Below are 16,514 nucleotides of genomic sequence, written 5' to 3' on the forward strand. Positions count from 1 at the left end.
GACTTAAGCACACCTGCCTCTCAGGGGCCTACCGAGTATTGGAAGATGTACTTCAACGGCTCTCTCAACATCGATGGCGTAGGAGCAGGAGTCCTTTTTGTATCACCATCTAAGGAGCAGCTCCAATATGTCCTCAGGATTCATTTCTCGATGTCTAATAATGCCACCAAGTACGAAGCATGCCTACACGGTCTGCGCATTGCGGTCAAGCTCGGTGTCAAACGTCTCTATGTCTATGGAGACTCGGCTCTAGTCATCAACCAACTCAACAAGGACTAGGATACGACCAGCAAAAAGATGGACGCATACTGCAAAGCGATCAGAAAGCTAGAAGGCAAGTTCTATGGCATCGAGTACACACATGTGGTCCAGGACAAAAACCAAGCAACAGATGCGCTGTCAAAGTTAGGATCATCCCAATCCAAAGTACCACATGGCGTATTTGTTCAAGACCGTCTCACGCCCTCCATCAAAGAAGAGGATCCCATGGTCGACAAGCCTCCAGACTAGCTATTGGTGGCTACGGTTTCGACGTCAAACACCACCAAATCACCTCCAACCACTAAGGAGCCCGACTGGAGAGTACCTTTCATCAAATACCTAATAGATGGCAGTGGTTACACCGATCAGACAGAAAATGAACGCCTGATGCGTCGCAATAAGCAGTATCTTCTCGTCGATGGCAAATTATGGCGCAAGAACGCGAAGGAGAAAATCTTGATGAAGTGTATAACCCAGGAGGGTGGTGAACATCTCCTAGACAAAATCTATTCTGGCTCCTGCGGCAATCACGCGGCCTCGAGATCGCTGGTGGACAAGTCTTTCTGAGCAGGGTTCTATTGGTCATCGGCCGTAGCCGATGTAGAGAGGCTAGTCCGCCATTATGAAGGTTGTCAGTTCTTCGCCAAGAGAATCCACGTACCAGCACACGAGATTTAGACTATACCAGCCTCTTGGCCCTTTGCATGATAGGGACTAGATATGATCGGGCCTTTCAAACTGGCCCCTAGGAAATTTACATGCGTCTTTGTGCTAATCGACAAATTCTCCAAGTGGATAGAGTACATGCCCCTGGTCAAGACATCTTCAGAAAAGGCTATCATGTTCCTCGACCAGGTAATCCATCACTTCGGCATACCCAACAGCATCATCACTGATCTGGGTACTCAGTTCACCGGGAACGCTTTTTGGGACTTCTACGATGAAAGGAGCATAGTAGTAAAATACGTCTCGGTGGCACACCCTAGAGCTAATGGACAGGTCGAGTAGGCAAATGGTATGATCCTGGACGCACTTAAGAAGAGGATGTATAGAGAGAATGTCAAAGCTCTCGGAAGATGGCTCAAAGAGTTACCAGCCATGGTCTGAGGTCTCAGAACCTAGCCCAGTCGCAATACCGGCGTATCACCATACTTTATGGTTTATGGCGTTGAGGCAGTGCTCCCAGCAGATATAGCCTTCAGATCAGCACAGGTAGAGAACTTCGATGAAGACAAGGCCAATGAAGTATGGGAGCTAGAAGTGAATAGTGCAGAAGAGAAGCGGCTCGATTCTTGTGTACGTACAGCCAAATACCTTGCTGTGTTGCGCAGGTACTACAACAAGAACGTCATTCATGGTTGGGGACCTAGTCCTGAAGTGGAAGATGAATCAGGCTGGCGTCCACAAACTCGCAACCCCATGGGAAGGGCCCTTCATGATCAAGGAGGTTACACGCCCTACATCTTACAGGTTAGCTCACCTAGATGGAACAGACGTACTCAATTTATGGCACATCGACAAGCTTAGGCATTTCTATGCTTAACTACTAAGATATGTACCCCTCTTGTACTTTCGATTTATTTCAATAAAGCTATTATGATTTCTCTGACCACTCTAATGTGTCACTTTGAAGTCTTTTATTATTCTAACTCTACCAGTTAAAACTGACCACCATTCCTTCTTGGGTTCTCGGAGCAGGCCCTATCTCCGGTTCCTCCCAATGCGTGCACGGGATCCGCTCTCTACGCTACGGGTGATCAGCAGGTGCTCTCTGGTTTGACTTGTGTGTTTCTACGTGTGCACAAGCTACGCACCTTACACTCCGACCAAAAGACAAACTAGGGCCATACAAACCTTTTAGGATGACGTGTCGACTAAACTAGTACAACTAAACAGAACGCCAACACGTTCTAACTTAGTTACATCAACACGATATCCGAGCTTAAACACATTTTCTACAAAACAAACAAGCTTATGTTGATATACAATTACGTTATTACAAGCTTACTTGAAAAGGTTCAAGTTTACAATAACACAACTACATCTTCTTCTACAGCTATAGCCTATACTATTGGCTGGTCGGGGCACGTGGCACCTGCTGCTCGCCGGGCCTGACATCGTGCAAGGGTCTCGGGGACTCTGGCACTGATCGAGCTAAAGAAGATGGCCCCGCCAATGTCTGGCTGGTCAAGACCGTAGGCTTCACCAGTTGGCTTGAAAATGATGGTGCTCCTAGCTGACTTGTTGACGGCATTCCTTATATGGGTGGTGTCGCACCTCCACACAGGTTAATATCGCCAATTATTTTTGCCGACAAGTCTAGCTAGGTCATCCGTAGCTCCTCGGCCTTGTCTGGACCTACCTCCTTTGGGTATCCAGCCTCCAGGCGCTTGAGATTGATCAAGGGGTAGTGAGCATGTACCATGCTTAGCACATGTGCACCTGCGTACTCTCCCGCCTCCTTCACAAACTCCTGGAACCATCCCCATACCTTTTGGCATCTCTCAATCAATCCCAGCTATGGTATTCTTAGCACATCTTCTGCTAGCGCTGGATCAATGAGGTTAAGGACTAGCAAAATGCCCTTTACCACCTCCTGGCACTGGCTTCTCTAGGTGTCACGGTCTTTGGTGATCTCTTGGCATTGCGCCTTCTAGCCGTCACGGTCTTTCATCACGGCCTCTAGATGCTTCTTTGCATTAATTTTTATAACTGCAAACCGCAAATGCTGTTAAGACGCTATACTATGCCAAACTATGGTTGGCAACAAAAATGAGCAAAGGTGGTTGGACAACTTACCTTTCAGCTCCTCTGTCATCTTGGTCATGTGGTCTCAAAGCTATGACTAGTCTTGTGCCAGTTTACTGTTGTCCTCGTTTAAGCAATCACACTCCCTGACCACACGACTGTTCTCCTCTCAGAGATGGATCACTTCAGCTTCTAAGCCTGCACTACAGCTGTTACTACCAACAACGCAACGGCACTTGTTAGTAGTAGGTATGATAAAATGGCTACTTACTTGCTCTTTTCCGCTCTTTATTACTGAGCTGGATGACCAGGTTCTGGTTCTAGGACTCTTGCAATGTCTTTTCATGATTGGTGGCTTCAAGTCGCTGGCGCAAGCGTTCCACCTCCGTTGTTAGCTCCTTGTTGCTTGCAGCGATCCCCTCGATCTAGTCGAAGCATTTCTTGTGGTACCTTGCGGTCTTCATTAAGTCTTGTGTGTAGATAGCTAAGTAAGACAGCTACGACTAGACAACAAGATCAGGGGGTGAAGCGAAGCTTACCGGTACCTCCGTCACAAGCCGTTTCACCACCCATTCAACTTTCTTGGTTTCTTCGACATCCAGGATTTCCTCATGGACAACCCATTGGTCATTCCGCCAATGCGACATATACACATGTTGTCACTTGTCTTATGGATGGCCCAGGACCTCCTCCACTTCGTCCTCTTCGGGCTCTTCTTCGGGTCCCGATGCTGGTCCGACGTCAGCAGCATCTGTGATCACCACAGCCTTCCCATGGGTTGCTGTGTCGATAAACATGGTCTGTGCTCTCACCTCCGGCCACTGCTCCTTGGTCTGCTCTGTTACCCTCGATGCTGAGGTGTTGCCCTCAGTAGGTTTTACGCTCGGAGCACTTGTGCCCAGCTCGGCTCTTCCCTCGACCACCTGCTCGGGGACTGTTGTCTGACTGTTTGCTTGCTGAGGCCCTGACGGATCATCTACTATGGGTTCCTCGATGGTCGGCCATTGGGCAGTCTGCTCCACACTTATTGGCGGTGCCACGCCACTTTCGGCTAGCTGGTCTAGACTTTCGGTGGACGCTAAGCTAGTACATCTGAGATAAGTTCAGAAAGCAATCATATTAAATGCAAATTGCTAAGGTGGTTGGTGGTGTGCTCGGTCGAGTTGTCGCTCCCGTCGCCGGTCTTGTTCCTTACTCCATTGACTCTAGTTATGTCTGCATCTTCTCCCTCCTCTGTGCCATCGTCTGGCCAGGCAAAAATCGCCTACCGATGCTTGCCGGCCGGGTTCTCCTCCGGGTCCCCCTCGAGCTCATTGATATTTAGTGCCCCCTGGTGAGTAGGGTGGTTACTGATCTCTTCATCGACTGTTTGGGGGCAGCCGGTCGTTTACTAGTGGTTTTGGCTGCTGCCTCCTCTCCCACTCCGAGCACCGCCCAATCGACGTCCTCATCCTCGATCTCGATGCTGGTTTGGGTGGTGGGATCAGCTCCTTATGGCCACTCTACTCTAGGGGGTGGTGACATAAACACTGTCGCTCTATCCCGACCATTAATCTAGGTAGCAAATGGGAGTGAACACAGTAAGTTTCCACTTATCCTACCACAATATAAGACTATGGGTACAAGGCAAGATGAGTTACCTTTGGGGGAGGTCGGGCAAGCTTGAAAGCGTGCTCGATGCCGCTCATTCTGGCATAATTTGGGTCAGCTAAGTTAAATAGCTCGCCAATTCTAGCTTTGACTTCAATTTTGTCAAGCGCCCCTTGCCTCTCCTCGTCGGGTCCATGCTACCTTAATACTCATAGCCAGAATGTACCCTCCTCTGGCAAGGCTGGATCCGTCGGCTGATGAAGCTCCCGACCACGCTCGGACCATCCAGTTTTTTCCATAGGATCATTCCAAATATTTCTAGAATCTGTTCTAGGTGCTTAGGCTTCTCTGACTAGCTTGTCCTCTTCTCCAGAATGTACCCCATGTCACACAACGTGATCATGTTCGGCTCTTCGTGAATGTAGAGCCATTTCTTGTACCAGTCATCTAGCGACGTGTTCCATGGGCTGTGCAGGTACTGGGCTTTCATGCCATCATGGAGGTTGAGGTACACACCCCTAGCTATCTTCGAACCGCCCCTTCCTTTCTTCTGTAGACAGAAAAGATGGCAGAAAAAATCGAAATGGGGCTAGAAGCCGCCATATGCTTCGCAGAGATGTATGAAAGTGGCGACAAGGAGGATCGAGTTGGGATGCAGATTGCAAATCCCAATCTCATAGTAAAGATAGCCCCTAAAGAAACGGATGTACCAGAACCCCAAATCCCCATTTAAAGAAATCCTTGAACACCATGATCTCACCTAGTTGTGGATTGGGGTACCCCTCGCCCTTCGGTGCATGCCATCCTACGAGCTCCTTGTTGTGGAGTACCCCCATGGTGACGAGGTCTTCAATGGTCTGCTCATTGCTTTTCGATTTCCACCATTCCTTCGCCATGACCCCTGCTTTCTTCTATGCATCACTTTTCACCATGACTCTACCCTTGCTGGTGAACGGTGAAAGCTCTAGTTTGGTTTTGGTTAATTGATGAAACCCTAAGTGCTAACCTAGTTGATCAAGATGATTACGAGATAGGTAGCACTACTCCAAGTGATGAAGCAATGGTGAAGATCATGACAATGGTGATGGCATGGTGATGGTCAAATGCTTAAACTTGGAAAAGAAGAAAGAGAAAAACAAAAGACTCAAGGCAAAGGTATAAAATGTAGGAGCTATTTTGTTTTGGTGATCAAGACACTTAGAGAGTGTGATCACATTTAGGATAGATAGCCGTACTATTAAGAGGAGTGAAACTCGTATCGGAATGCGATTATCAAAGTGCCACTAGATGCTCTAACTCATTGCATATGTATTTAGGATCTAGTGGAGTGCTAACTCCCTTGAAAATGTTTGTGAAAATATGCTAACACTTGTGCACAAGGTGATACACTTGGTAGTGTTGGCACATCTACATAGGAGGTGGTGTTTGCAGGGATGAGATGGGTTTGGGGTCCCTCTCTCCCTCCCACCTCGCAAGCTCGGTGGGATTCGGCGCTTTCGAGAAAATGAAATGCCTATTTTCTATTGCGCCAGATGCAAATTCTTGTGGTTGGCCCTTTGGAGCAAGGGTGAAGAAGTTAGAAGTGAAAATGAGTTGATCGCGAAGTTGCTGGCATTGGTCAACTGACCGGACGCTGCACCTGAGATGCACCGGACGCTGGTTTCTATGTCCGGTCAAACTAACATGGCGACACAGTGACAAGGGTATTGCACCGGACGTTGGTCTGTGTCCGGTCAAGGTGGACCAGACACGTCCGGTCGAAAAAATATGCCTTAGGGAGCTTACTAGAAACGACCAGACGCTAGGGCTTCAGCGTCCAATCAGTTTTATCGGAGCGTCTGGTCAGCTTCGTAGCCATTGAAATCTGATGAACAGCGTTTAAAGCTGGTGACGCGTGGCGTCCATCGGGCGACCGGACGCTGAGGGCCAGCATCCGGTCAGTATGACCTGAGCATCCGGTCAGAGCGCGTTTTGTCTAGTGAAGGGGTATAACGGCTCTATTTGATGGGGGCTCTATTTATAGCCCCATGGCCAGCTCAAGGGTGTACTTTTGCACATTTTCATTGACATAGCAACCTTGTGAGCTTAGCCAAATCCCTCCCACTCATCTCCATCATTGATCCATCATCATTGTGAGATTGGGAGAGAATCCAAGTGCATTGCTTGAGTGATTGCATCTAGAGGCACTTGGTATTCGTGTTGCGCTGCGGATTTTGCTTATTTCTCTTGGTGGTTGCCATCACCTAGACGGTTGGAGCAGCGGTGGAGGATCGGCACGAGTTGATGATTGTTTGTGGCCGTCTCCAGTGATTGTGAGGGGAGTTGTACCTTCCCCGGTGGAGCGCCGAAAGGTAACTCTAGTAAATTGCTCGTGTCATTGAGTTACCTCACTTGTGGGTCGGTTCTTGCGGTGTCCAATCATGTGGACGAGGTTTGTGAAACACCTCTTACCCATCGAACCACCAAGTGTTGGTCGACACAACGGGGATGTAGCGTGTTGGCAAACACGTGAACCTCGAGAGAAAATCGATTGTCTCTTGTCTTTGGCATTCTCCTGGTGATTGACTATATATTCATCTTATGATTGGTTCATCCCCTACATGTTGGTATAATCACCTTACTCACTTATTTACATTCTTGCAAACTAGTTGACACAAGCTCTTCAGTGTAATTAGAATTGAGAGCTTGCTTTATTATTTATATTCATCTAGTTGAGCTCTTTAGAGTAGCAAGGTTGAGAGCTCTTAGAGAGTAATTACATAGCAAGTTTGTGTGCCTAAGTAATCATTACAACTAGAATTGTTGGATAGGTGGCTTGCAACCCTTGTAGAGCTAGAGCAAGTTTGCTTACGCTATTTATCATACTAATCAAATTGCTCTAGTTGATTTGTAGATTTTAAATAGGCTATTCATCCCCTCTCTAGCCATATTAGGACCTTTCAAACAGGGAAATGACAGTGGATTGATTGGTGGTGATTTTGGATGTATTAGGGTTGGCAAGAGGAAGAAGAAAGCTGCAGTTGTGAATGGCAATAGGGTTCAGTAAATAGTAACTTACCTATCCTATACTATATTTAACCCAAGAGTTATGCCGTTTCGTCTGCCCAGGATTCTTGGGAGATGTGCGCATACGCCGTAGACGGTTGTTTTCACAGCCTCGTGATCTATGCCAATATATGCGCCTCTTTGTTGCCAGTGTAGGAGGGCCCACGCTAACGAACCTACTGACAGGTGCCACGCAACTGTTTGCTTGACAAGACAAAAAGATAGTATGATGTGCTATACCCGTCTACTTCTTTAACCATACGTGTCAGATCGGACTTGTCAGAGCAAAAAAAAATAACTAAATGAAATAATAGTACAAGTGGCATATGGTTTTTTGCCACACTTTTTGTGCTTGGGGATTATCCCACCCACCCTCATGCTCGGGGACTGTCGCGACTATCCTTGTACTTGGAGACTGTCTAGACCACTATCGTGCTCGGGGACTGTCCAGACCACCATCGTGCTCGGAGACTATCTAGACCACCATCGTGCTCGGGGACTATCCAGACCACCATCGTGTTCGGGGACTGTTTCGACCACTCTCATGCTCGGGACTGTCTCGATCGCCCTCGTGCTCAAGGACTAAACTGACTACAGTTATTCTTGGGGATTCTTCGTTTACCCATGCTTCACTCAGGGACTGCCCCGATCACTCTACGACTATTACTCGGAGACCGCTCTCCTCGGCTACATGTGATTAGTACTCACATATAGTTGAGAGGCATTTATTTTTTCTCACTTAGACCTTGCTACAAGGCTGATACCTCGCCTTCCAGCAAGCTCGGGGACTACATCAGTACGATGCACCTGCCGGTGCATCTCGTGTCGCTTGTACGATGATTGGATTCTCAACTTAATTAGGAATTCTTTTTAGACCCTAGCACCACGTGCCTGCATCACCTACTACCAGGCTCGGAGACTAAGTGGGCACACTTCACCTTGCGGTGAATGTGCTAATTTTATCGACCCCTACGCTCTGACTGTTGGTCATAACTACTACTGTGTAAGGGTCACTTACATTTCTTTTCAGAAATACAAGTGGGCACACTTGATCAGGAAAGAAATCTTTTTCTTTTTTCTTTTGAGCACCATGCATTCTTTGGACAACCAGAATCTTTAGCTATAATCGTGGTCTACTGCTCTCTATTCTAACCAGAATACTAGCACATTCGCTTGGTCAATGTTTCAACCTGTTGGAGATGACATGAAGACGGATCGCATTAGCCGAAGGAGATCGAACGGCGTGTCGCAGCATAATACATGGTGCTCGGGGACTAGCTATGGGGGTATTAACCCCTATACCCTTACGGCTAGGCTTGGGCCGGCCCAGACCATGGGGTCTGGCCCACTAGAAGACGACACGTGGCCCGGCCAATCTGCTCGGAGTCCTACGCAAGATATCAAGGCAGACTTGGAGATCAAGCAAGATCCTGGTCGGTTAGAATAGGAATCCTTATGCAACCACCTATGGTAATTGTAACTAGTTAGGATTAGTTTCTAGATCTGTAACTCTGCTTCCCAGACTATATAAGGCAGGCAGGGGACCCCTCTCAAAACATCTCATTGACATACAACAATACAATCAGATGCAGGATGTGGGTATTACGCCTTCACGGCGATCGAACCTAGATAAAACCTCATGTCTGTCTTGCATCACCATCTTGTTTGTAGCTTGTGCATCTGTCTACCGATAATCTACTACCTTGGACATACTCCTAGGTAGACTGCCGACCATATTTCATTGACAGCAGCCTCCAAAGGTGGAGGCTAAGGGGTACTTATTGCCCCTTTGAAAAGTTGGCTGTTATGTAGCCCATGGCGAATACCGGACACGTCTAGTATTGGTTGTACAGCCCCAACGGACACATTGTTAGTAAAGCTGCGAGGCGTCAGGACTCCCAACGATTGCCGGGACTTCTGACTCCTAAAACCCCCAACTTGTGTTGGAACTCCCGACGAACCAACCCGAGAAAACCGAGAAGATCACTGTGCCTGAGCAAATACCGGACACGTCCGGTATTAACAGACTGAGCAAGACGAGTTAGTTCTTTTGGCTCACAAAAACACTCACATGGGTTGGCCTGAGCACTTGTGAATAAATATCTATCAACATGATGCATCCCTCCTAATAGTAAGCATACCTATAAACTCAAGATCAAATGAAAACAAAATTTAAAGCGCTTGAGTTGATTTCCCTTGAACCAAAATGCCATATACTTCAATGATCATCAAGTGAGGGTGTCAATCATGTCGATCTTGATTTTCTCCTTGAGCATAGCCATTTTGAGCATGTGACTTGGTTGCATTCAATAAATATGAGTTGACTCCAAATGTATCAAGTCACTTTACACTAATACATTCAAGATTTGATTCTCCACTTTAATGTGTCCATCATGATTTGATTGGTACAACCTAAATGCAAGTACTTCCTTCTTTACACTAGCTAGGTTCCTCGGTCATCAAGCCATCACTTGCCCTTCACCCTTGCTTAGTACCTTGAAGCCTTTCCTTGCTATTTGCCCATCTCAAGCCATCAAGTCACACTTAGTGTTGAATCATCCAATTAGATCATTTGTACAAATATCTTTCAAAGTGGCAAGATTTAGAATGTGAGACCATTCCATATGCAATCCCTTATGTCTCATTAATAAGTTCTTCAATGTGCTTGCTTTCACATAAGCCATAGAAATTCCACAATTGAGTAAGCGTTGCATGAACTATATTTGCATTGTTGTCTTATGTTTGAACTAGATTGTTTCCAACAATACATCATTTTTTGCTTTCATTAAGTACCTGTGAGATAACCTATTTTATGTCCACACTTAGCAACCTTTAATCACGTCGTATTCAATCATTCAAAACCCACTAAAGGGCTAGATGCACTTTCAATCTCCCCCTTTTTGGTGATTGATGACAACTTGATTAAATCTTATAAGAGGATATTAAATATTAATTTTGGGTTCAATGATTTATGAGAGGCTCCCCCTTAATATGTGCTTACGAATGAAATTCACAAAATGACCTCAAATGTTAATTGCACATATTTAAACACATAGAAGACTCCCCCTAAATCATTGCATCCGTGGAGTGCAAGTTTGTGTGACAAAATAAATCTGTGATGCATATGATAAGATATATCACACAAAGAAGAAAAGTAAAAAGGCATCACACAATTCAAATCCATTCTAAACATGTAGGGTCCTTATAAAAATAAGTACAACACATGTATATCACACACATAGCACTCGTCATAAATTTTCTCAAGTCCACAAACCACTAAGATAGATTATATTGCAAGATAAGGATCTTGTCACATGAGTCTCAAAAGATACATCCATGAAGTACAAATCTCATCTCATACATGATACAACGATAAAGCACATATAATCTATCTCAACTCAAAATGATACATCAATGAAGCTCACAGACAAAGAAAACTATAGCTCTGCAGTACATATCTCCAGGAATAAAGATAAAGCATGAAACACACGTCTAAAGCTTCAATCGGTCTCTCTCTCCCTTTGTCATCTGTCACCACAAAGGTCCTCAAAAGATCAACAAAGTAAACAAAGGGGCTACAAGCTATATCTAACACATGAGATCACTCATCATCATCATCGTCATCCTGTTGACCATCATCCTCATCCTCAGAACATGGAGCACCAGCTAGACGAGAACCACCCTCGCCAGAAGGGTAGTATCCACCATGCCCATAGTAGTTGTATCCACCTATAAGGTCACCCCACCAGTCTGAAGCATACCCATCTGCAACACAGGATGTGGCTAAGAGTGAGTAGGCACCTAAGCCTATAGAGGTAAGGTGTCAGGGTGCTCTGGTGCCTGCTCCTGCTGCTGCTGACCCTACTGCTGCTCCTATCTTTAAAGAAACTGAGCAAACTCTCTATTGTTAGTCCCCAAAGGTGCAAAATAGAAATATAAGCTCCCCCTTAATAAGTGCCACAAGTAATTTGAATAACTTGCCACAAGCACTTTACTCAATTATGAACATGAGAGAGTCAATTTCCTATTTTGACCAACACATAGAAAAGGTGTCATATTTGGATTGTGTTGAGAAACACTCACAAACCACTTAGGTATAATGAATCACAAAGCTTCTGAGTGATCTTAAGAATATATGAAGTCACAATGATCAAAACTCAGTAGCAACCACACTTGTTGTTCTGACCCTAGGAATACCGAACATGTCCGGTAGGTATACTCAGGACAGAAACAATGAACCTTTTGGATTGCGATTCTTCGTTAGGTCCTAGTATGTAACACCCTCGGTGTTATATTGTACTATTTTTGCTAAAATGATGCATGAGCATCATACTTATCTACAATAGTGTGTAACAGGATGCATAAATCAATGTCCAGCACTTGAAAAGTTTATCCGAAACAAGAAACAGATGTTACGTTTCATGTTGTTTAGTATTCTAAGTGAATTTTTATCGAACAAAAATGCTACAACACGTTTATGCGAACTTTGATAGAGTTTGTAGTACATACTTCATAGGCGATGATGAAATAGGTGTGGTTGAGGACGAGGTTCTCTAGCTAATATACCTAGTAGGTCAAAATTGGAATTCGACGTGAAACCGTTCGAAGTTTAAGTCATTTCGCGTAGGTTTAAAAAGGGGTCGACGAACCCATGTTCAGCAAAGTTTGTAGAGCGACCGGGTTAAGAAGTGGTGAGATGTTTTGGCATGATTGGCTAGCCTTAGGTACCCTTTTCTATGTAGAACATCTGGTTGGGCGGTTGTAGCATCGGATGTGAGTTTTTGGGCCACTTTAAAATACATGCACGGCACATGGTCCACCTCCAAGCGCAGTCACCACCCCCTGCTTGGCCTGGCACCACTGCTGGCTTGCCAACATGTGTTGCCATGCCAGCCGTGCTCCCAATGCCATGCCTAGGCACGTACGCATGCGCATGGCCCTTGCACAACGGGCCATGGCCGCCTGCCACCACACATGGGCGCGCAGCTAGCACCGCCGCTGCTATAGTGCTGCGTCCTGGATGCCTACCTGCATCCTACCCTCGCACGTGTCAGCTGAGCCATCGGGTCCTGTGCTGCAGCTCGCGCTGTCGTGGCTGCATAGCACACCACGCGTGCACGCACGCACACTGCGCCGTCACGTCTACTTGCGCCTTTCCGCTCGCCGAGCTGGTGTCACCACTCACCAGGCGCGCTCATGAGTACCGCCTACTCAGCACTATTGCCGTTGATGCCACACAGTTGCATGTGCATGGGGTGATTGCCTACTTTGCCAGTGCGTCAGTGTCCACTGCCATGCTACGCCAATGTCTCCTCTACCCTGCTAGCCTCTACGGCGATAGCGCCAAGCCATCGTGCCTACGTTCCCCTGTTCCACCGTCGTCAGGCCACGCCGAGATAGCGCAGCGCAACACAAACACCAAGTGCCTCTAGATGCAATCACTCAAGCAATGCACTTGGATTCGCTCCCAATCTCACAAAGATGATGAATCAATGATGGAGATGAGTGGGAGAACTTTGGCTAAGCTCACAAGGTTGCTATGTCAATGCAAATGGCCAAAGGTGTGAGCTTCAACTGGCCATGGGGCTTAAATAGAAGCCTCCACGAAATAGAGCCGTTGTACCCCTTCACTGGGCACAATGTGGGGTGATCGAACACTCCAGTCCGATCGACCGGACGCTGGCCCTCAGCATCCGGTCACGTGATTCACGCCACGTGTCCCCTGCTTCAAATAGTGTTCATTAGATTTCAACGGTCATCTGTTGACCTGGCACAACGCACAAACTGACTGGACACTCAGCCTCCAGCATCCGGTCGTTTCCAGTAAGGTTTCAGAAATAGATTTCTTCGACCGAACGTGTCCGGTCATGCTTGACCGGACCCTGACAGCATTTGGTCACACAGTGACTTTCCTCAGCGCTGTCCGACAATAGGACCGGACCCTAGACCTCAGCGTCCGGTCAATCCAAGACCTAGCGTCTGGTCGTTTGACCGACGCTAGCGTCTTTGCTACCACACTTGACCAGACGCACCGGTCCTTCTGAGACCAGCGTCCGGTCACTCAGTGACCAGCAAGACTAACTCCTTTTCACCTTTAACTTCTTCACCCTTGCTCAAATATGCCAACAACCAAGTATATCACCTTATGCACATATGTTAGCATATTTTCACAAACATTTTCAAGGGTGTCAGCATTCTACTAGATCCTAAATGCATATGCAATGAGTTAGAGCATCTAGTGGCACTTTGATAACCGCATTCCAATGTGAGTTTCACTCCTCTTAATAGTACGGCTATCAAACCTAAATGTGATCACACTCTCTAAGTGTCTTGATCACCAAAACAAAATAGCTCCTATGGTTTATACCTTTGCTTTGTGCTTTTTATTTTTCTCTTTCTTCTTTCCAAGTCCAAGCACTTCATCATCATCATGGCATTATCTTCATCATGATATGATCTTCATTTGCTTCACCACTTGGAGTGTGCTACCTATCTCATGATCACTTGATAAACTAGGTTAGCACATAGGGTTTCATCAATTTACCGAAACCAAACTAGAGCTTTCACTAGCCTTTGCCATGCTTAGTTGGACCGTTCCATCGTCGTCGATCGTTTTAAGACCCGCAACCGCACCGTGAAATTCCTTTACCCACGTCCATCGCTGTCCAGTTGGTTGTCACCGCACCTTTGCCCTACTCCACTCTACCGCGTGCTCGCCCTAGTTCACCCTACCGTGGCCTGCCTAGCGCTGCCACTATAGTCTCGCCATAGCCACCGCCGCAAGGCCCACCGGGTGCATGTGGCCAAGCCCACTTGAGCCGTCTTCGGTCAAGCCACCACGACCGGTGAGCATGGGGTGAGTCTCTATTGCCTACCCATGAGTTGGTTCACGCTGTTGAGGTTGTGGCTCACGGGAACACGTCCGCTGTCGCAGGGAAAGGGCCATCACCGGGGAGGGAGCTCAGGATAGCATCCCCGTTCGCCGTATCACCTCCAATCATTATGCATTGAAGTCAAGGTGAGCATCGGCTCCTTAGGTTGGGATTGGGGGGTCGAGTGTGGCCAGCGTGGCTGCCCGGTGCCGCGCCATCGCGCCGATGCGTGCACGGGTGCCGAGGGACGTCGTCGCGGCGAAGAAGGGAAAGGAGGGGGTGGCAGCTGAAAAATCTATGACTCAGTATAATAGTGCTCATGTTAGTTTTAAGAATAGGGTAACGAACGAGGGCTTATTCGCTAAATGCGCCAGCCACGCGTGGCTCCGCTGTGGGCCGTCTGCGTTGGGCCGCGTCACGCGACGCTGTGCAGGCTGCACTAGTCTCTACGCCTGTGCGTGGGTGGGAAGCCAGGGTGGGCCAAGCCAAACCGAGTGGGCCACGCAATAGAATGGCGTTTTCTAATTTCCAGTAAAATAGGAAGTGTTTATTCAATAAAGATTTTAGCTAAACTTTGGTAATTTGTAGTAAATTGTGTAGTGGTCCAAAAATAGTGAGACTAATTTTGTTAGGTTTACAAAAATACCATCTACTTGTTAGTACAGTTAGATTGCAGTTAGCTATGATAAGGGTTGGGTCATAAATTCAAAACTAGAGAGCTAATATTATGTAGGTTAATAATTATAGGAATATTTGTGGAAGATTGGTGATATCTATAGATATAAGAATTTTACAGTAGGCTTGCTAGGTTGGTAGGTACTCACTATAAAAATTTGTAGCACTAGGGTAGGTTGATAAGTAGAGTAGCTATTTAGCCTGTTCGGGAGGCCGTAAATGATAGTGGATTATTTACTGCTGGCTGGTTTGGTATGAGAGAAAAATACTGTTCCTGGCTGGAAATTTACGATCATTTACGAGCAAGCAAACAGGCTGATTATCCTTGCTTTACTGTATATAGCGTAAATCAGCATTAGGAGTAAGGATAGTTGTAGTTGCGATAATGATAAATGTCATGCTTCATACTTGTTGATAGCAATAGATAACTTAATACCGTGGTCGGTAGCACTAGCGTAGTAGTTAGACAGAGGTACTTTATTGTAAGAGCTGTTGTGGCTAGATTACTAAGTATTACATCATCACTTCATACATGTAGATCACGAGGTGGTAGAAGTCGTGCCCATCGACGAACAGGAGTACGACGAGGTCATTGAGGAGTATGAGGAGGAGATCCTCGTGCAGGAAGGACCCCAGAGCCGTTTGGTGCTGGGCCTACTGACCCATCGCTTGTCCAAGGAAAGCCCTGGTGCATAACCCCTATTTTTAATGATCGCTGAATATATATATATATATATATATATATATATATATATATATATATATATATATATATATATGTGTGTGTGTGTGTGTGTGTGTGTGTGTGTGTGTGTGTGTGTGTGTGTGTGTGTGTGTGTGTGATGTGCATTTAAGTTACATGCATTTTATGGGAAACTACTTGCATAAATATATCTACCCATGAGTCCTACTAGTACAGGTCGAGTAGCTGCTATGCTCAGGATATCGGTAGCATGAGTAACCTACCGTTACTCACAAATATGTGATAAAATATGATCACTCATGATAAAATGGTGGAAAGAAAATGGTGACCGAACATGGATATGGTTTGGATACTGGTGGGTGTAAGGGGTTGTGTCCTATGGCCAATAGGGCATGACTTGGTTATACTTTTTCCCTGTTCATGTTGATTAAGAACTGGTCGTTGCAATGGATGCTAGGCAAGTCACAGATCTATTGTCCTGAGCGCATAATTGGGTATGGGCATAGGGAAGACTTGTTGCTCTCTTGTCACGGATCTGGCTCTTTTCGGACCGACTGATTGGAGGCAGAGATGGTGGAGGTCCTGGCACCACCCTGAGTCTAGGACTCAGGTGTGGGGGC

The sequence above is a fragment of the Miscanthus floridulus genome, chromosome 2 (assembly GCF_019320115.1).
Source record: "Miscanthus floridulus cultivar M001 chromosome 2, ASM1932011v1, whole genome shotgun sequence".
NCBI lineage: Eukaryota > Viridiplantae > Streptophyta > Magnoliopsida > Poales > Poaceae > Miscanthus > Miscanthus floridulus.